Source organism: Apus apus, chromosome 3, assembly GCF_020740795.1.
Source record: "Apus apus isolate bApuApu2 chromosome 3, bApuApu2.pri.cur, whole genome shotgun sequence".
In the NCBI taxonomy this organism is placed as follows: domain Eukaryota; kingdom Metazoa; phylum Chordata; class Aves; order Apodiformes; family Apodidae; genus Apus; species Apus apus.
The window spans coordinates 52,752,774-52,775,447 of record NC_067284.1 but is presented as its reverse complement, the minus strand read 5'-3'; the positions used below and the strand labels follow the sequence as shown (position 1 = coordinate 52,775,447).

Here is a 22,674-nt window from a genome sequence, read left to right as displayed (position 1 = left end):
TCCTCAAAGGCTACATTTGGCAAACCTCCAAACAGCCTCCTTGCTCCCTTTGCAACCTCTCCCCCTGGAGCACATATTTTCTCCTTACCACACCTGAAAACAAGCACACCACCACCGCCAAGGTGTCATCAATGCCTTTCACCATCTCAATATGCATGCCAGCTTCCCTGCCCTCAACATGACTGGTTTTCCCCCCAAAGCAGGTTTGCATACAGCAACTGATCTGCTGAAGTCCTCTCCAACCCCTTCTCATAAAACAGGCATTTCCTGGCTTGTGTTTGTCAGAGCATTCATTTCCACCTACGCGCAGAGCTTGGCATGTGGCTCACTGAATGCACCCTATCTTCTTCAAGCTGTTTCTCCTATTTGTCAAGATAATTTTGAAATCTAATCCTGTCCAACAACCTGCCTGCAGACCCTCCCAGCTTGGTGTCATTTGCAAATTTAATATGTTTAATACCCATTTCATTATCCAAACCATTAATGCAAATGTGCAGAGAGTCCTAGATATAACTTACTGAGCCACTGCTAGCTAGACTGAGTAGTGATTTTTCTAACTCGCTTTGCATCCACATGAAAGTGGTTTCCCTTAAACTAGATTGCTTATGGGAATAGTTCACAATAATGTATTTTAAATCTGTCTCTTAAATTTCAGGATAAAGGTTGACCAAAAATTGGATTTACTGAGCTAATGGGCATCCGGTACATCTCTTCCCAAAAGAAACGGAAGAGTAAGAGAAAATGAAAACTAAGAAAATCAGCATCATATTCACCTCAATTACACCTTCTAGCTTTTGTTTCACATCCAGTCTAGATGAAATCCATGTGCTTCTATAGTTTCAAGTTATGGCATATTTTAAAATATAAAAATTCAAGTTCTTTTTAGAAAGAGATTCCCTTCATTCTTCTCATCAACACTAGCATCACCTTTTTCTCATCCCCAGTGGAAGCAAAGAAAAGAAACACAACCCACGGCAACTGTTCAGGTGTCCGTCTCCTACACTCAGTCTCCTCCAAAGGCACAGTTGCAATGCTATCACGTGTTGCCTTCATGGATGAGTTGCAAATGAGCAGCAACAAAACTATCCCAAGAAAGGTACACACACCCTCTGCTTGCCCGTAAGCGAATGTTTTCAGTGGGAGGACATGACCATGCCTGTTTCGGCTCTGAACAGGAAGAATGGCTTCATTAAATATCCATCCACAAACCTTGCAAACCTTATATGAAATAGGGAAACATTTCTCTCCTTAAAGGCACGGTTCAGCTAACACTGTTTGCTGCATAAGTAATGTGTTTTTATTGAGGATTACACCACAATTTCCTCCAATTACCTTACTTTGGGAATTGATTTATCAAATGCGAACAACTTTCCCACCGGAGACCTTGGAAACTGTACAAATTTTCACTCTGTTCCATTAAGGTTTTATTTTAATACAGTATAGCTTTTTGGCTGCCAAAGGTGGTGTTGAAACAAAATTAAAACAAAGCAAAGAGTGTTCCGCATTTGACTTTCCTATGTCAACATGAAGGACTCATCAGCCATAATCTTTCTACTTGTACTAATCGGGCACCATCAAATGGCACTTTTCACAGAATCACAGAGTTCCAGCTCCCCTGCATGGGCAGGGACACCTTCCACTAGACCAGGCTGCTCAGAACCCCCTCCAACCTGCCCTTGAACACCTCCAGGGATGGAGCCCCCACAACATCTCTGGGCAGCCTGTTCCAGTGTATCACCACCCTTACACTGGAGAATTTACACCTGATCTCTAACCTAAAACTCTCTTCTTTCAGCTTAAAACCATTACCCCTTGTCCTCTCACTGCAAGCCCCTGTAAAAAGACCCTCCCCAGCTTTCCTGTAGGCCCCCTTCAGGTACTGGAAGGCCACGATGAGGTCCGCCCTGAGCCTTCTCTTTTTCAGACTGAACAACCTCAACTCCCTCAGCCTATCCTCATAAGAGAGGTGCTCCAGCCCTCGGATCATTTTCGTGGCCCTTCTCTGGACACATTCCAACAGGTCCACATCTTTCTTGTGCTGGGGGCACCAGAGCTGGATGTAGTATTCTAGGTGAGGTCTGATCAGGGCAGAGCAGAGTGGCAGAATCATCTCTCTCAATCTGCTGGACACACTTCTTTTGATACAGCCCAGGATGGAATTGGCCTTCCGGGCTGCAACTGCACACTGGTGGCTCATGTCCAGCTTTTGATCCACTAGTACCCCCAGGTCCTTTTTCACAGGACTGCTCTCAAGTGTGACCTCCTCCAGCCTGTATCTTGGGTTACCTCAGCCCAGGTGCAGGACCCTGCACTTGGTCTTGTTGAACCTTAAAAGGTTCACCTGGGCCCACTTCTCTAGCTTGTCCAGGTCACTCTGGATGGCATCCCATCCCTCTGGCATATAGCACAAGCAAGCACAAACTTAAAATTTGATTTTGGGTTTTAGGTTTTCAAATTTTGGCTAAAGTATTCACTATTTCATTATTTTGAACAAGAAAACTTCTGGCTCTGTTCTCCACATCAATTTATTTAATTAAGTACAGTATTATCCAGTTCTCTGATGATCCTGTCCTAACAGCAGCAGCTGTTAGGCAGCTCCAAATCTCAACTTTCTCATAGTTTAGGGACGTTTCAATGAGGCCAACCCAAGCTTGAAACACTTAACAGAAGTTATTAGAGGCCATCTATTTTGATTTTTCAGCGTATTTTTCCTCTGCTGCATCCCATTTCCATCTGGAAGCAACTGCTGTCTCTTTCCTAACTGATGAGGTGAACTGGTATGAGTGAGCTTACGATTTCTGCTCTTTGCTTGAGTGGCAGAGAATTAAATGGAAAAATTGTCTCAAAAGTTTAAATGAAGGATTTGGCTTTCACAATAGTGAAATTATTAGCGCTCAGTGGATTTCTCTTTAAGTGTTGCGTGCCAAAGAAATAAACCATGAATGATTGGGGTAGTAAGATTTTTGTTATCAGATAAATCATCACTTGCTCAGGTTCTCCGACTCTCCTTCCTTTGCAGGGTTTGGATTTTCTCTTTCAATTTTTAGTTTACTGACAAGGAATATCTGTGAGCTGGAATATCCAGACTGACTTGGAAGTAGTCTTTCAAATATTCTCTCTCTGTGACCTCGGACTTTCTGCAATGATTGGAGCATTTCCTTTCCTTTCCAAGTACTTCACCCATGAAGTGTGGTCTCTTCTGCAGACCAGAAACACTAATCAAGGAATTCAGAGCTATGATCTTACTTTTTAAACACTGCACGCTTTAGAAGTAAATATTAAACTTTAAACTTTATTTTTTAATTCTTTTTACAAGTTGTAGGTATGTTACTGTTCAATTAATGTTTGTACATTTGAAATAAGGTGGATAATTTCCCTTGAAATAAACTCAGCAGAATGACAGCAGGAACATGTTCATGATGGGTGGATTTGTGACAATTAAACCATGAAGGTTTACTAGGTTCTCAAGAATAGTAAAATATTAATAATTAATACAAGCCCTGACATCTCAACCCAAAAGGTATTGAAGTGCTTTGTAAACTATTAGACAAATCTGTGTTTCCTACTGATCACCCTTGCTCCTTTGCATGCAGCAGAGTTAAGTCATTTTACATGTCCCTGGTGCAGCTTTGGCCCTACATAACTTTTGCACTTTCCTGATATCAGTCAGGGCTTTTGAAAGTAAAGACACTGAGCCAAGTTGCTTCCTTTATTGGAAATTCAGGGAAAATGCAACGAGTCTTGCAAAGCAAACTGGGCTTCACCTTTAGGACACCGTGATTCAATGATAAAATGTAGTGTTGACAACATAAGAAGACCTGCTGATGACACACACATGCACTAAAATGTTCTCAATCCTTTTGCACATGAAATTTGTAGTTAAATGTTTGGTGTCAGCTTCGTTTGTATCACAGAGGAGTTCAATAAACACAAAAGAAATTGGGTCACAAAGAAACTGGGTTGTGAAGATAACTGCATTTGAGGCTCTGAAGCCTCTGGGGAGAAACAGGAAGAGGAAAAGCCATTCTTCTCTGTCTGTAATTTCACCTTTTTTTTTTTTTTTCACCCCAGAAAGACTGGGCTGCTACATGTTGCAGCTACGGGCTATCGGGACGTACAGCATGCATTAAGGCTACAAACTAAAGTTCATTGTCAGTGACACAGGAGCACTATAGGTAATAGAAACATCCTGCTTGAATTCCAGGGCTTTTGAACCACGTGTTACAAAAGAAATCCCAGCCCCAGTGCAGTCAATGGCAAAATACCTTTCAACATCATAGAAACCATGAACACTCCCCAATATGTGTTATTTTTTCACTTTTCTGTCTCTCTGCCTGCTCCATTTATCACCTTATTTATTCTGTTGGATTTATTGTCCTCTGACCCTTTGCTGTACTTGGAGTCACAGTTTCTGTTACACAGGATCCAAACTCAATAATGGTCAAGACTGAGGTGAACTTTTGAACTCACAAGGGTCGAACAGGTTCAAAATTAAACAGGAACAAGAAAACAGTTCAGTTCAAGTTATTATCTTCCTAAATCCACCACTTCTGATTTTATTCTCTAGGCAATTACACGTGCAGATTTAACCATGTGCAAAAACATTTACCAGGATGGGATTGGAGCCATAATCTGTAAACATATATGTAATTGCCATTGACATCAAGTTTGCACTGAAAGGCCTTTCAACAGGTTTGATGAGAAAAAAAACCACACCGAACTCCAGCATTTGGGCCTTTGGCAACAAACCCAGGCTGCTACCGTAGAGCCACAAAATACTTCCTGTAGTAAAACAAGTACAGTTCCAGCAGAAAGAGGTGAATCTGACACTGTGGCATGTTTTTGGATTTCATCACTGCTCATGAACATTTTGGATATCATTTATAAAAAATTAGGCTTCTAGTCTTCTTGCTACAGAGCAAAGAAGGCAAACAGAGCATAGATGTTTTGTGAAAGCATTCCATTCCAAAGCTGGGCTTGTGGGTTGCAGGAGCTGGCTGCCCCCTCTCCCAGTAGTTTGCTCTGAGACAGGAGAGGTCACTGGTGCTGGGACAGCAAGACCAGCGCAGGGATGGAGAAAATCATGGCTAAGAGGTGGAAAGGAGAATTTAGAACTCTTCTCACAAGCTGCTGACAGCAGATAGTCACTCAGAGTAGCCAGAATAAAATGTGGGGTTTCTTCCTACTGCTACATACTGATCATCACAGCACCACAGACACTGTGCGCTATATTTGGGGACAGAAAGTCATTATTAATCAAGTATGTATTATGGTAGGCTGACTGCTTCAGCTTTCTCTCTCTTACCAGGAGCTTTCAGGTGCAGTTATGCTGCTTCTGCATGCCCAGAGAGGGGCAAAACCACTGTGTCCTGGCTTCTTGCAGTCCCTGCCCACAGCCCAGGGCCATCAGCCTGCTGTGTAATGGGTACAGAGTCCTCAAAACAGCCCAGCAAAGAAACAGCAGAGCAATTCTTCGCAAAGTGACAAAAAAGCCTTCCCAAAATATACTCCCCAAAAGAAAAAGTCCCAACAGACAAATCCTCTTGGCAGCGCTGGCAATGTTTCCGGAGGATGAGTGAGACAGAAAAGAAGCAAGTCATGCTAGTAGGGAAGGAGTTTTTGCAAAATGCCCTTGCAAAGAATTAGGCCTCCGTTGGTGGATTACTGCACCTGAGAGCAATCTGGGGCAGTCATCCCCATGCAAGCTTAACAGTAAGCTGGATAAGAAGGTTAGTTGTTGAGACAGGAGGATCCACAGGGAAAAGAACTGAAGTTCAGTGTTTGCTAAGTCTTTCTCTCCTCCAAGGACAGAGACATTGGCCAAATACCCTGGTGCCCGGAATAAGACCCAACTTCTGCTGAGGATGTTAGATGCCCTGCTGGTTATTAATGCTGATTCAAGTCCAGTTAAAATTAATATCACTACTTCTGTTCTGAATTTCCTAACTGGTGCTGCACATGGAAGTGAAGCTCTATGGATTGCCTGAGAAAGGCAGGACTTTCCTTCTCCGGGATGAAACAGTTGCCATCCCTGAAAGTTTCATAACACTTTGCATTAGGGATATAAGAAAAACCCTTCTATTATCCACCAACACCTCAGATCTTTGTCAATCTTGATTTACCATTTCTCTCACGCGTCTGACATTTACAGTGATGCTCACTGATTAATTTGGCCCAACTTGTCTGGAATCCTCATAATGAACATCAATTTTTTAGCTCACCTTGTCATCTGACAGTGGCAATAACATCACTCCAACTTTTTCTCTAACTTAATCTGTTAAAGTGTACAGTATCAGTGCCCTTCATTTGCTTAAAAACGTAAAAAGGAATTTCAGTGGTCCTGCCAGTTTTAAGAAATGACACACAGGCATTATCAATAAGGGTGGTAGGATGAATGCAACAAAGGCAAAATAACAGGATGGCTGTAAAGCAAAACAGGGGCACTGAAACTGTGCATGTGAAGCCTCCCGTGTCCTTACCTGAAGTGCAAACTTTGCTGTCATCTATAAATCAAGCAGTTTATGAGGCTGCAGTATTTACACTCTAATTAAAAAATCATAAAGCCAGACCCCTTCAGTTTGTAAAAAGAACTCAGGATCTGCTACTGAAACGTGGTGTTAATCAGTAACTCCTAATGATCTGAACCACAGTCTTAGAGGTTACACGCCTATTCAGCTACACATAACAAATAAGATAATGAAAAAAAGTGCGAGAAGTGAGAGGTATATGTGACAGCAAACCCAGGGCTTTCCTACCACCAGGACCTATTTCTGACCTCTCCAATCCTCATGTCACATTTTGTTTTCCCATTTCCAAAAGGCAACAGATTTAGAACATAAAGCTTTAGTAACACATTACATGCATATGATCCTGAGATGCTTTCCGTGTGTGTACCCCTGCAGAAGGCAAATACAGCCCCAGAGAAACACCTGCTTTTACCTTTATATGGTCAGAAGTCCAGTCCCCTCCACATTAATGAAAAATTAGTCTTATGAGTCAGTGTTTCCACACCAGTTTATCTGAATTATTAGGGAAACAACTCATTTTCTGAATCTGCCATTTTCTGCTTACACAGTAAAAAAAAAAAAGCCTCTCTAGTAAAGGCTGAAGATATCCAAGCACTGTGCAATGCTGGGAATAAAAACTAGGAAACAACACATCAGCCATAAGTAGGGCTCCTAATTCTACACTCAAAATAGCATTTATCATTTAAAGCTCCTCCTGAAAAAAATGGCACTCCCCCCTTCACACTAAACCAGCCCCTCTCCCTGCCATGCACAAAGCTGCATGTTGAGTCTCACAAAGCTTCACTCTTTTCCAAAACCAATTGCCAGGAGATACCAGCTGGGACAGGGAGCCCCTGAAGACAACATGGCCAGTCTACCCCAAGGCTTCACCCCAACTTCTCATCTTGCATGCACAGTTTTCTAGCTCACATTAGCTCGGGGTGAAAAAGATAGAAGGCAGAGATTTTACTCCCTGGTACAGGCTGGGAAAAAAAGCAACATCTGCAATCTATCGGTCACACCAAGATTTTAATTCTTTTCTTTCCTTCTTTTCTTTCTTTTTTTTTTCTTTTTTTTTTTTTTCTTTCCCCTTTAAGTTGACCATGGGTACAAAACTGCAGGTGAAAAATTACGGACTTTATTTTTCAAATTTCTCCCTCTTATTCTTCTCCTCTAGCCTTTTGACAGTCTAAAAAGAATCAAAGCGTAGTTGTTTTAGGTGAATATGAGTTGGCTTACTTCTGTCACCAGTTATGTGATGCTATCCAGAATGTATCATTAAAAAGACTCAAGTAAATTACATTTTTGACTCAGGTATTCCCAGCTCATATATTTTTGTCAGTATTTCAGACCGGTAAGAATTAATGAGAGTCACAAGTACATATTTATGTGACCACAGACACTTTAAAACAGTAATGATTTATCTTGGTTAATAGTGCAAATTAAGAATAAAACATGAAAAAAAAGAGAACTATTTAAGATATTTTTTTCTTTTCAAACCACTTCTGCAGAGGGAATATGGTGCCGTAGCAAGAAATATAACAGCATGTAGGAGGCAGGCCTAACTTCAGCAGACTTGGTCTTTAAAACCAGAGATGAAAAGTCTTTTATCAAGAACATCAGATCTACAATGGGCTTGGTAACAGCAAAGCCTGCAAAAAGATGGGTGAGGAAGGTAGCTCAGTCCCTCCCGCTACCTCTGCCGTCCTGGGGTTGCAGCCATCCTGGCAAAAAAACCCTCCCAAATAATATCAAAGACAAGCTTGCTCTGCTTTGGAGAGTAAAGAAATACCATTTGAAAAGCCTAAAACCGCTCCATTAGCAAATCTATCTCTATTTAAGTTAATGTGCCCTCTTAAGAAGCTTTCCACATCCAAAAGAAAAAGAATGGGGGGAAGTGCAAGATATTCAGCCACAGTATGTAGAGATAAACTCACTTTTTGAGGTAACAATATACCAACATACATGCTTCCTAGGCATGCATCATTATGTCTTGCAGATTTTTCCACACACGCACTTCCCAATCACTATCCTTTCTGGATTTTACAAAGTAAGCATGAAAGCTATTGTTCCAAGCCATTTCCAAAGAAAGCAGTTGAATGACATACCATAAAACATATGGGTCTCATTAACTTAAAATATTGCCTGTTTTAAACAGCCTCTTAGCAAATAACTATACTTAAAAATTTAATTCCATTTTGCGACTCATGCTTTTACCATTTGGGCTACAGTTTATCTTAATGATTATATTACCATTGCTTGTACTTTGTTTTGATGGCCAGGCTGCTGGTGCCAAATCCTTGCAACCTCCTGAAGGAGACTTCCACCTCCAGATTCCTTGGATCAGGAGAACAAAACGAAATAACGTACAAAGTTGGGTTTTTTTCTTATTTTATATTTTTTTCTTTTTTTTCTTTTTTCTTTTTTCTTTTTTTTTCAATAGGTCCATTTTCATTCAGGGCCAAACACAGCTCCTTGGCAACAAAATGTAATCAAAGCAACTTGCTTCAAAGTTTAGGCATCTTCTGTCATGGCACTGTTTAATGGGCTTCAAACGCAGTTTTAAAAAAAAACCCAACAAAAAACACAACACAAAAATCTACACATAACACAAGTCTGTGTAAGTTTCTGCTAGAGTTTCTCAAAGCCAAGGCAGTCCTTTCTTGCTTTTAATGAAATTCCTTTCTATTTCTTCAGGTATGACTCCCCTTGGACATGGAGGGCATATTTTCTCCTTGAGTTAGGACAGCTTATGACAAATAATGATGAGGAATCAATAGACAGGAGGGAAATATTGGGTGAGAGGCTGAATGAATCTCAGAGATAAATTATTGACCACGGGCATGGCCCTCTCTCCTTTCTCTTATATGTTCGTATTCCATCTCACTAACAACCTGAAAGAAAATCAAATATTTTGTTTGGGGGCTTCACTAATATCAGCAACTTTTACTATCTTAATGGCATTTTTATTGATCTCAGCTTTAATGGGAGCTGTATATATTTGATGTTGGTCATTTAAAGTAGATGTGAGTAATAGACTTTCCCAGTGAGGATCATAAAGCAGCCCCTTGTCTGGCAAGCACAGGAAGCAAATAGAAGACAGCATTTAATCTACTGTTCTGCTGCAGTTATCGGGGCTGAGAGGGGGAAAAAAAAAAAAAAAAAAGTAAAGATTGGCTGTGTCCCCCCCCTCCTCAGCCTCCCCACATGCCGACTCTCGGGCACAGTGGTCATCAGCAAACTAACAACAAAAGGCCATTGGCGCAATGACCTTGGCTGTGGCATCACGCACTGGAGGAAAGAAATGAAGCCATTAGACTGAGGCGGGAGAACAGGTTATAAATCAAGCCATTTCCAATAAGCTGCTGTAATGGTCATCCATCATTGCCAACCACGGCGCACAGCAGACCATGGAGACATTGGAGCTGCTAAAGCTGAGACATAAACAATAATAATCCGGGCTTGATGTTTCAGCCCTTCAGGAAATTTAGGAACATTTGCTTTTCTTTTGTTTGTCAGAGGTGATATTTAAAGCGCAAGATGTAATAAATAGAGGACAGTTGACACATCAGTACAGTTTACAAGCACTGCATTCTGGGTGTGATTAAATACGGGGAGGGGGGTGGGAGAAGTTGAATGCCAAAAATATCCAGAGCTTCCGTGATATGCAGTTCTCTTCAGAGCATGATAAATTTAACCTTTTGGGTACATTACACCTAATTTCTTTTCTTTTCTTTGAAAGCAAAGGTGAATTTCTCCACACATTTTCAATATACTCACATCTCCAAGCAGGTTTTCAGGGGTGGAGGGAAAGCGATTAAAATCTGTAATTAGGTAACATGTGGGTAAGTGGAATTAGATATGCATGGACTGTACATTTTAATAACATTTTATTGATCATTTCTAGTGGCAGAACATTACAGCAGCTGAACTACTTATGGTGAACATTTCAGAGATAAAAAAATTGTATCTGTATGCAAACAATTTTTAAAAAAACAAACATGCTTCTAAATTCACACCAGGACAAATACTATAGCATAAAAAATTATGTATATGACACTAAATCTTTCACTACAAACAGAAGAAGCAGTTTTAGCCTCAGTACATGCAATAAACATCAATTTTATTCTGCCAGGAATTTTCACAATTTACGCTTGCAGTATGGAACAAGGCAACTTTGCATTGTATGCCTTGCACATCTGTACTTGTCCCATGATGCTTTATTTGTTTGCCATGAGGATGGCTGTAGTTTTATTAGACTGAAATGTATTTATCAACATATCTTATTTCTTACTTCAGTATCAGGAAACACTCTGTGCTGATGGTCAATGGCATTTGGGCAAAGAAGGAGAACCTCAGAGCTACACCAAGATGTCAACAATATCCATAGCAGTCTTTCCATAGCAGTCTACGACCTTCCAAAATACAGGGAGACCCTTTTGTGGCAACAGGGGCAACATAAGGCATGTTTAATTACTCTGGGAATCTAGCAATATAGCAACTAGGGAGTGCTATAGGGCAATAAGAGGGGCCAGCGAGCCATATACACTTAAGAGTTTCCACACAGCCATAGGCTTAAATTCTGCACTCATGACACTCCCCAAGAGTTCTGCTTCCCTTTCACTTCAATGAAGGCAGGTACCTGCCACAGATTCCCCAACAAGCAAGTAATATGACCTTGTAAGGAGGCCTCCTATATAAAACAGGATTGTAGGAAACAGAAATATATTCCTCTAAAGAAACAGGACACAATTCCACCAAGGGACTCCAATCAAATCACTTGAAGGTGCTACTCCACATTCCCCATGAAAACATCTGGACTTGGCACGCAGACATGGGGTTCAACCCACCCACCGACACTAGCTGGGAGGCTCTCAGCTCAGTTTGAGGTAGCACCTCAGTCATCAATAGAAAGAGACACACACCTCCAGCGAGAAACATGCCCTGCCTTGTGCATCTGTGTGCATCATGTGAGATGACTTGCCCCACAAGGATGCCCATCTCTCTCCACTGACTACAGCAGGAATTGAAATGACTGATTAGCTAAATGTTCAGCAAGTAGGAGAGGTGGGACAAACTGGCTCAAGGCAACTGAGAACGCACAGCATTTTTAGCAAGTAATTTGATTGTCTCTTCTCTATCATGGGGTGGGGAACACTAGGCACAGAACATACTGCAGGTTTCTTTAGCCTTTTTATAGGTACAGGGCAACATGGCAAAAGACAGGGTATGGCCAATGTGTTGCTTCTGTCCCAAAACCTAACTTCTTCACAAGATCAAATTCTTCAGCGTCAGCAAGGACCACCTAAAATACTTCCTAGGGACTGACAAATTTCTCCTGGCCCAGTGGCAAAACCTAATCCCAGTAAGCCCAATCCTGCCTATCTCACCCAGTCTATACACAAGTAGGGTGAAAAAGACACTCTCCTCAGAGCATTGTATGAGGCAGGCCAGAATTTTTATCCTTCCACTGTAAACTATAATACCTGGTTTAAAATTATATTACAAGCCATTAATACAAACGGAGGGTTTGGGAGGATTTTATAACCCACATGAGATGACACTCATACGTTATGATGTCATTCAAACCACTTGATAATATACTGTACTAGCTTGCAATATTCCAAAAGCAGCTATTAAACTAAATATAGATGAGAAACATGTTGCTACAACAACACAAAATATTATGAACAGCAGTTCTCAGAAATATATGGCTGCAAATCTGATTTTTATTTATTTGGTCAGTTTTTTTCATGTGGGGTAAAAACAACTGTTTCAGTCCTCTGAAGGTATTTACACTGTGGATTGAATTTAAAATCACCACAGTGAAAAAAATAAAAGGCCAATCAAATGCTGAGGTAATTCTAGAAAAAAAAAAATAAAATATTTGATGTATGTAAACTACAACACTCCTAGACAGAAATAAATCAGTCATGGCAATTTAAGGTAATTCAGTTGCATTACCTTTCTTTTCATACCAAACTTAAGAGCAATAAAAAGAGAAAATGTAAATACTACTTCCTACACTTTTCTAAGTCACTATTATCAAAACAGAGTGCTTTAATTATATTTAGAGACTAGGGTATGGGCTGGGTGACAAGATTTACTGGAGGTCAATGTGAGCAATAACCATTTTTCTTCCCAATGAAAAATAATACCATCAACGGGAGTTGTTAAGAACTATTAGAACTGCTGAATTTAAATGGTTCTGTGTGATACTTAATCAGAGACATTTGGTCATTCTGGTTTGAGGTAAAGATATAAAACAGTTACCAGAGCCACGATGATGATTTTGGTTATTTTGTATTATGATTTATATTTAAAACTGCCCTGTTTTCAGCCCTGTTTTATAAAGGGGTGGATCTTAGAGAAATACATCCTTCTCCTAAAGGGTGTAATGAGCCTGAAAAGTCTGTGCCTCTGTGCCTTCCTAGAAAGACTTCACAGAAAAAAGGAAACAAAACCACTTCAGGTGGTGTGCTGGCAAGAAGAAAGGATCTCTACCAAACAGAAGATTACTTCAGTGGAGTCAGACCTCCTGATTTACTGGTTCAGAAAATGAGAGTCCCTTAAGGGCTAGATATAAAGATGGTTGGAGTCAGGAGGATGACTCCCATTTTCAGCAGTGAGCCTTCCAGCAGGCACAAAACCTTATCTTTCAAATCCAGAAAACCCCTCCTCAGCAACATGAGTCACACGGGATTTCAAAAGCAACATTTGACTCAGAGTCTCGAACACAAGTTTGCCCAAATAAGACATGAACATGGAGTATTTAACTGCTCCTTAATTCTGCACCAGAATCTGGTTTCTTGGATTTAGCACAGAAATCCACCCTTTCAGATGAAAGTGGTAGCCTGAAATGAACTGGCCAAAGCAGGGCACTGTAATGCTTTTTTTAATGGTTCAGTTGAATATTCTCTCTTATAATTAAACTTTTGAACATGTTTTAATACAAATGTGATAGATTGTTTTCTCATGAGCTGCTGTTTAAAGCCTCGTTTAGAATAAATATTTATAAGCATTTATAAATTAAATATTAATTGCTTAAAATGACATTTTAATGTGGTGCTACATGTCTAAGGAATGCTAGGCTACATTATGTGATCTCAGTTTGGGATTCATGAACTCAGGAGCAGCAACAGCAAGCATTGAGAGTGCTATGAATAATTCCTACATCAAGAACCCTCAAAATGAGTAGAGTAAAAGTAGTAAGTAAAGACACTACACCAAGGGAGAGTATTCCCCCATCTGTAAAGCTATAGCAATGAATAATGACAGTGATCTGCATGGAGAATTGTACTTAGAGATTCATGGCTTTATAGGTCCATAGCTGGTAGAATTATAAGTCGGGGTTCTGGTGACAATGAAAGGAGAAACTATTTCAACCAAGATTTAGCTAACATCCTTTGTTTTCTGTTCACAATGGCACATCAACATCCTTTGGGAGAAACAGAACAGCTCAAGAATTAGAGTCTGAATAAAAGGAGCCCAGCAGCTTACTACTGACTTCCCATCAAGATTGTCTCATATTTTGTCATGCCATAGAGTAGCAGGCATATCCCAGCTCCAAAGCAGCTGCACAGTTTGAGCACGGATGGTGTGTTTCTTGAAAGAAAAAAGAAACTCCAAACATTACTATTACTTTGCTTAAATGTGTATATCATTAGTAGCGTTCTTCAAAAACACTCACCGTTTGGCTAAATCTGCTTTCCATGTCACAAGAGAAGACAGTTGGCATTTCAAATTTAGTTATTAATTGAACCCTATAAAATACACCTCTCCATCTAGGAAAAAGCTTCATGTGCAGACAAGCACATCATATCTCAATACCACTAGTTTTCAACAACAAAATATTCTGGAGTCCTTCACCTTACTATTTCACCTCTGGGTTGCTCAAAAGAATTAACCCTATGTACACTGTCTGCCAAAAAGAAACCAAAACCACATTTTCATTTATTTTGTTCCACCTTGGTTTTACGTGTTCAGCATAGGCTGTATGCTGGGTCTGAAAGAATTATGGTCACACAATACTCATGACAGCTGGAGGAAAGCACTGTGTTTGGATACAAATGACAAGTGTGGTAAGGTCCACAACATACCTTCAAAGGGTGCCAGTGTCAATTACCTCCGAGCCTCTCCAACAGCTTCTGACAGGGCAGTGAGAAAGTACCATATTTAATCTACTTAAAGCTTGACCGGACAATGCGCTAGAGAATATACTGAATGGGGAAAAAGTCTGTGTCGGCAAGGGCAGGGAAGAGATGATCTAATGCAGAAGAACTTTTCTGTCTCTGATTTTTATGATTCTCTGATATACATGCACAAATGATGGGTCAGAGGAACAATAGTGAACACTTCATTGGATTTGTGATGAAGTGCACTGCATAGAAGGTGTACATAGAAACTGAAATAAGAACAAGACAATTAAAACAAAGAATTTTACTGCTCCTATTTGAGAGTTGAAGGGGTTGTTTCTGGAATGGTTCTTCCTCTTGAATTAATGACTTTACATATGACATTCTTAGTGGAATAAAGTAGGAGAGAAGTACACAGAGATCCCAATATTTGGGGTCATTATTTGGGGTCAAACTTTCCAAGCAGGCAGCCAAAACACAATCCATCATCATGACCCGTTTGCCTTTAATAAACACCTGAAACCGCAGACAGGCCTTCTCAACAGCCTGTTGGAGCAAAAGGGCCAGCCCAGCAGGGCAGCTTATGGGATGCTGGTGAAGGATGTGAGTCACCATGTTGAAGTCAGCGTAATGACTCACATCTTTCTAAGCTGGTCATAGAACTAAGTAGTGTGTTGAACTGGTGGACATGTATGGAGGCAAGAGATTTGTCAAAGTAAATGCCAAAGTTTATGAGACGATTTTGAGAATCTGACCTTTTAGTCTACTTTGCCTCACAGTGTAAGTCAGTCATTGACTCCAGTGGGCCTTATACCTGACCTGAACATGGCCTGACAGCAGCTTCATTTTTTGCTAAAGACTTCTTGAAATCTTCTGTGTTGCTGGAAGGCAAGGTGATATGTATAAGCCTGCAATTAGCTTTTAGCATAACTAGGTTAGTTAAATGCCACCTACTCACTAATAAGATATTGCATCGCTTATTGCTGCCTCACAAGGCTATTACTAGTGACGAGAAACCAGATCATTACATGTGGTCATCTGCAAACCTCCAGGAGGATCTCTGGGAGGAGGAAGCCGCTGTATAAAGAAGTATCAATGAGCACATGTTGAATAATTTCACTTTTTTAAATGTACAACATGCCTGCTTTCTGCAGTCAGGAATTGTCTCACTTCTTTATAGTACACAAAAAGGAGTTTGGTTAATGCCATATGTTTTTTGAAGGGAGGTGATTAGCATAAAAATAGTTCATATTCAGAGGCATTCATGTTTAATCAAACTGTGAAAATAAACCAGAGCAAAACATACTTATTTCCCTATCATCACCATCCTCTTCAGACATCTCTTAGCCATGAGGTTTGCACACTCAAAGCTCAGGGATGGAAGTGAGGACTCTTGGCTGTCCCCACACTCCCACCTCTTCTCCATAGGCCGCACTGTGATTGCAGACTGACACCACTGAAGAACAAAGTTGCTTCTCACAACACAATTTTCAGGGCAGCAAGCACAGAGGGAGACTGGGTAAGAGACGTGTGATGGAAATACCTGCCATTCTCTCCTCAGTATCACCACATGACTGCAAGTGAAGTCCAAGAAACCAAAAACATGGCAGAGTGGAAATATCCTGCTGAGCTAAGACAAAACTTTAAAAGCCTATTAAGGAAACAAATCACTCTGTGAAGTAAAGGAATATTGGGACTTACAGTATTGTTGGTGAAAATAATTTCAAATCAAAACACTGACACAAAGACAAGCAAAAGGAAACTTCAATTTTGTGTCATTCCTGACTCTTTCTTCATCTTCCTTCTTAAGTAAGAAATTTAGGTTGGAGATAATCCAACATATGTAGAAAAAATATTTTAAAAATCCATTAGTTTTAATCCTTAATTATCTGATTTTACATAATGCTATTTTAATGTCATGATCACTTTGTCAAGGTACAGAGAATGTGCTTCAAGAACCAACCTGCTTAGAAATTTCACACAGATTTTTCCTTTGCTATCTCCACTTGTAATATATTGTTTTTGTGATGTTTCCCCTGAAACCCAGACTAGCTAAAGCAAACTCACTCTGACAGAAGGATTTTTGAAGCTGTTATTTTAATCTTAAGGTTTACGTACCTGTCAGAGGATAGCACATTCATAGCCTTTACTGTTGTTCACAGAATCTTTTCTTCCAGCATCTACGCACAGGTCTCAAGGGTTCCTGCTCCTCAAGGCAAATTACCTCTGAGTGTTTCAGTTCACCTCCAGCTCCATATTGTTTCACTTTTCATATGCCTCTTTCTTTGTGGTTTTCTTTCTCTCTTTTACTTATTTTCTAGTCCTGACCAGGACCCTTAAAGGAAAGAAGAAAAGACACTTAGATACCATGGTGATGGGTGACCTTACAAAAACAGACAAATAGACAAGGGTATAGCAGTGCTTCCTTCACACTGTTTGACTGTGCTACAGCTGGGTGAAAACATTTGTTCTACAAATAAAATAAAACCTTTAAACATTACTTTTGCCCCAGTCTTTTTCCCAGTGATGTAGATGAGGGTAGGACTTGTGTCCTCATGGGCCCTTTGCCTAGTCAAGGAATGAAGACAAACTAGTTAAGAGAGAGGTGTCAATACAGCCAATTGACTGATTCTTCCATACGGTAGATTATTTGGTGCAAAGATCAGGAGTTTTGGTTTAAGCAAATTATTTTGGTGTTTTAAAACTATAACCCCACTCTTCCCTCTTTCCAGACCTTCAACATAGTGATTTTTTATCCTGATTACAATACATTCCAAAGAATTTAAAGTACTTTAGTTCTGACTGTTTTGTGACAGCAAAAAAGACTTTCAGAAAACAAAAGAAAAATAGTAAGAATTTGTTTAAACGAGGAAAAAAACTATGTTTAAGTTTTATATTATGTTTTAACTGTTTAAAAATGTTACTAGTTTAAACTATGTCAAGGAAATATCTTTAAGTTAAACTCCAATTGTAATGATGTAAGTATCTTCCAAACTGAGCCCGTAATACAAGGACCTTAAGGATTATTTAACAACCCATGGGTCATGTCTCTCAATTCTGCCACGAAGATTTAAAAAACCTTACAAATACAAATAACAACTCGTTGCTCATGCAAATATAGACTACTTTTTATCAGGCAATCATTGTCTTTCTTATTCCTTCCTCATACAAATCAGCATAAACTGTACAAGCCATATTTTTTTCTGGGGCCAAAACCAGGATATTGCAGCTCCTGTGCTTTGGAAAATAATTTGTCTGCATTGCCCACTTGGACCCCTGGAGAGGAAGGCATCAGAGCATCCAGGACAGGGACTTAACAGGCAGTTTGTGACAGCCTAAAATAGGCAAAAAAAAAGGGGGGAAAAAAAGGCAAAAAAAGAACAAGACAAAGACAAAGCAGAAGCTAAAAGGCCAAGATTGTTTTTTTATGAGAAAAATCTAGGCAGTCCGATGCAGAGGGAATGCAACAGGGCTATTCTGCAATATCTGGAGGTAAGGAGATGAGCCAAGTAACAGCCTTGTGAAACACAACTAGAAATTCAGCCAGAGACAGCATTGATTTTTTTTTCTCCTCCCCCTATCCCCTCAGCACAGAAGAAGATATATGTGTTTAGATCAACTCATGCCCTTACTGAGTCTTGAGCAGAGAAGGGTCTGACTCAAGCACTTTTCATGCAGTCTGCAGGATTCCTGCGCACACTCTGGGCAGATTACGGGGATAAATTAAGACCCAGCCTCTGCCCTTAACCTATAAAACAATTCATCCCCATTGTATTAAGTGGTTCAAAAAAAAAAAAAGGATCCAACTTGCAACAAATCTTTCTAACCACTAGGTTAACATTGCATCTGATGTTTGTACGACAGAACATGACAGGAGGTGACAGACTTTCAGAGCTTGGCTGAGAAGTAAGATCAGTTGGAGGTAGATGATTCCTGTCAATAGGTAAGCTTCCTGCAGCCGAAAGAGTGATGACCTGAAGCTATGGAGGGATTTAATTTTCTTTTTTTCTGTCTCTGTGTGTACATGCTCAGGTATTTTTAAAAATCCACAAAGTAGCAGAAATAGTGGTGTTTAAGAGCATGAATTACAAATGTCGTTCATTTGCTGGAGGAGATAGAAAGCCTGATGCTGTGGAATTTGGACAGTGGAAAAGACAACTGCCCAAGACACAATGTTCTTCCTGACCTAGCTCGGTTCTCATCTTTCATCTCATACACAGTACATCAACCCCTGCCTCTGCTCTACACACAGTGCCAGTCTTCACCGCCCATTTGTCAAACCTTCCAACAAGCACCTTCTGTGTCATGCCAGCCCCTGAGCACTGGATGAATTCCCTGTAAAAATCCACAAGGTCAGTGACTATATGATCCTGCTTTACATCCCTCCATAAAATCAACCCATGATGTGACCCTTGGGCAGCGCAGGACATTGGCAAAGCAGCTGGTGTGCCCAGGTGGCTTCTGAGGACACTGGCTGAGCTCTATTGTCATCCCTTGGAGCACACCCACTTGCTCAATGTTCTCCACTGCTTACTTTTGGGCCCAAGCCCATACAACTGCATGGCTCTGTGGACAGCCCAGGTTGGGTGTGTGCTAGCTTTGGGGACCTTCCTCAAGTATATGCTTCCCTTTGCCACAATAAGGCAATTCCTGATGTACACAGTGGCACAGAAGAAAAAAGATAATCAAGGCTATTACACCACTCCGTTGGCACCCCTACTATCATCCCATGGTGGACTTTTCCTTTGGAGCCAACTAATTCCTCCTCTTCTTTTAGGCTGTCGCAACTCTGTTTTTCTCATAACAGCTTCTCAGTTCAACAAATGCAATTTCAATTCAGTGAGCTGGGACAGAAGGAGAGAGGTCCATGCATGATGTTCATTCTATGCAAAAGTGAGCTTGCCCCCACAAATCCAGCACATAGCGAATGACTCACCTGGAATACTTGGGCTCAACTGATGACACATAAAGACTGAACTGTATTAAGGTTAATGAACTTCAGGATGATGATTTATACTAAAGAGAATGTAACACTTTATGGCAGCAGAGACAACGCTCACTCTTTTTCATTACTTTCCTGAGGACAACCTGCATTAAAAAAAAAGTAGTCTGACACAAAGAGCTGTTGACAAGCATACAAAATGGAGCATAAATACTACCTACTATCTGTAGCTACACTCAGGAGACCTTTGCAGAGTGTTTGATATCCCCTGCTCTTTATTCACTGTAATAAGTGAAATGTGCTCTCTGAAGGCAAAAGTACAACTGAACTTGTGGGAAGACACCCTTTGTGTAACTGCTGCTGAAGCCAGAATGCCAGCTTCTTCCACAAATTAAACATGCATCATTGATGCTGCTGAACTGTCCAGAAATACTGTTAAACCTTTTAAAAAATCCCCAAACTGAACCAAACAAGTGAGGGTTTAAAATACTGTCTATAGATACAACATGTTCCAAGAGCTAATTAATTGCTGTTGTTACTGAAGGAAAGAGCCAAAAGCCATGTTTGTGCTATTCATGTTTCTGAGAGAAACATCTGATTTTGTTGTTGATTAGAAAATTCTCAGGAAAGGGCATCAGAGCACTTTTCAGCACGGTTGGCAATATGGCTCCTTAGTTGTTTGCTCTTTTACCTGCTACCTGCTGAAACCTGGCATATGCTTTGCATGGAACTATGCAAACCCTGCCTGCTTGTATGGCAAACACCCTTTCTTAAAGACTGTATTTTGACTGTGCCTTCTCACACCCTTTTGTGTGAGAGGAGCCTTAAAACAAGTATGTTTTCTGTGGGGAACCTTTCTGCAAATACTGGATTGAAGACTCCTCAAAAAAACCCCAACAAAATCCCACCAAGATTTTACATGTGTAAGAATAAGCACAACTGAAATGCATGCCACCAGTCTTTCCTGTCACACACACCATGGTCGTGGCCCCCAAACACCAGTTCTGATCTGCTGTCACACACTTCTGACATTACAACAGTCTCCTTTTTCCTGGTTATCACTCAAGAACTGCAGCACTAATTCCTCCTGGTTGCAGTGCCAATGACTGTACTGGAACTAGTCCATGGAATGAAGTGAATCCCATCTATTTTATTAGGCATCAAAATCCTAACATGGATCTTTCAAAATATCAGCCCGGGTTTCCAGAAGATGAATAGCTGTCTTCAGGCAGTGTTGGTCCAGCAGCATCTCTCTGACCTTTGGACTCATTTCTCCCACAACAGGGACAACCAAGGGCAAACACTAAGGGCTACAGCAAAATGATTCAGGATGTCCTCTAGCAGTGATCTTGCACTCTGTAAACAAACGACATTATTAACATGCCCAGTAGAGGCTTAGTTTTGGCTTGTTCTCCTACTTATTTGAATTAATTTCCAAATAAGACCATTTATGACCTTTATCTGAAGCAGCATTATGCAAGACAATACTTGTGCAGGCCAGTGTCTGTATTACAGGGCAGAAGACACCAGGAGCTAAAAGGAAGAAAGTAGGTTTCTGCTCCAAAACGAAGTGAAACCAGGAAATGCCTTTAGACAAATAAATCACAATTTCAAGTCAACTGCAATAAGGGAAAGGAGAGTTTCCATGGCAGAGGAAGAGGTCCTCTGTGGTGCCAGAAAATCTCTAGATCTGGCTTACCCAGAGCAGGTTTCTGCCACTGCTTTTTCTGGCAATATCAAGATGCAAATAAAACAACAGTTGTCACACAGGCTGGGAAGACTCTGAAGTGCTTACTTCAAACAGCAAGTGACTATCACAGAAGTGACTGTCAGCTTAGTCAAGGCTTAAATCTTGTTATGCTTGTTTACATTGCTGTGATTTCTTTTTCCTCTGCACAACAGCAAACCACCACATCAGGAAACTAGGAAAGACATTCAGCACAGGACTTCCAACACCTGGTCCCAAACTTTTACAGAACATTGAATTAAATCATAAAAGCAAAGAAACTGCAATACTAGCTAAGGGCAACAGTGGATACAAGGCAGTCCCTTGTAGCCAGAACCAGGCTTCAAAGTGCAAATCTGCTACATATAGTTATTGGCTATTTGTCCCTCTCAACCCCTAAACATGCAGTGACTGACGGCTGGATGCAGTGCATTTCTAATGACCTTGCCACTGCTCTTCCTGCTGTAGCATAGACTACTGCTATAAATTTGGTTATCTCTCTCTAAAATTTGATTTATTCTTAGTTGAACAGAAGCACAGAATTTCCCAGCTGAGTTACACATTATGGGAAAAAGTGTTCCCTTTTGGGTTTTTCAGCCTGCCATATTTCAGTTCACTTGACTCTCAACTCCTTGGTTTGTGCTGCCTTCACAACCCTTTTTACTTGCTCCATTCTGAGGAAAAAACATTTCATCCTTTTCCATCTGCCATTAATTATTCTCTCTAACCAGAAACTACTGTAACTCTCCAGTATCTTTACAGAGTTGGAGTGCTCTCTGTTACCTATAGCATTGCAATCTGGGTTTGTGAAACTCTGATTTACATACTTCTGTGTAACTTATTTCTTACCGGCTGAACGAAGTCTCAGTTTGTCATACTCAGCATTACATGGTTCCTTTTCCCATCCCTATATTTAGATGCTCAACTAGTTTCTAGTTGAAAAGGCATGGTTTTCACACGGAAAAAACCTCTTCACTTTCTAAAAGGCCTCAGTGGGAGGCATTGCTCAGACACCCTGTCAATTAGGCCTCTTTAAGCAGAACCACTACAATATTTAAAAAGCATTTATGGATGTCTGAGCTTCCAAATGCTGCCAAACATGTCCATAGGTGTTCTACTAGAACAGATGCAGGATCAAGCCCTGAACAGACAGAGAAGAAACACAAGTCCACAGAAGGAATCATAGAATGATTATAAAGCTTCAGTTGCAAAATGCTTTTCTATGAGGACTATTTATTCTTAAATATGAGAAAATTATGACATAGAAAATAAGACACCTAGTAATGAATGATGTAAGTTATTTTTCTCCATTTGATGATGCCTTTATCTATTTTTTTGCTGATAGGGAGTTTTGCTCCACAAGAG

General features: G+C 40.4%; 1 long non-coding RNA gene across 3 annotated transcripts in view; it reads right to left on the bottom strand.

The window, feature by feature from the left end:
* LOC127382099 (uncharacterized) overlaps positions 1 to 22,674 on the bottom strand; it is a 426,409-nt gene that overhangs the window by 139,820 nt on the left and 263,915 nt on the right. For all 3 annotated transcript variants that reach the window (XR_007888879.1, XR_007888878.1, XR_007888877.1), the window contains exon 6: positions 16,760 to 16,976. This is a non-coding gene — a long non-coding RNA (uncharacterized LOC127382099). The remainder of the gene's footprint in view (positions 1 to 16,759; positions 16,977 to 22,674) is intronic.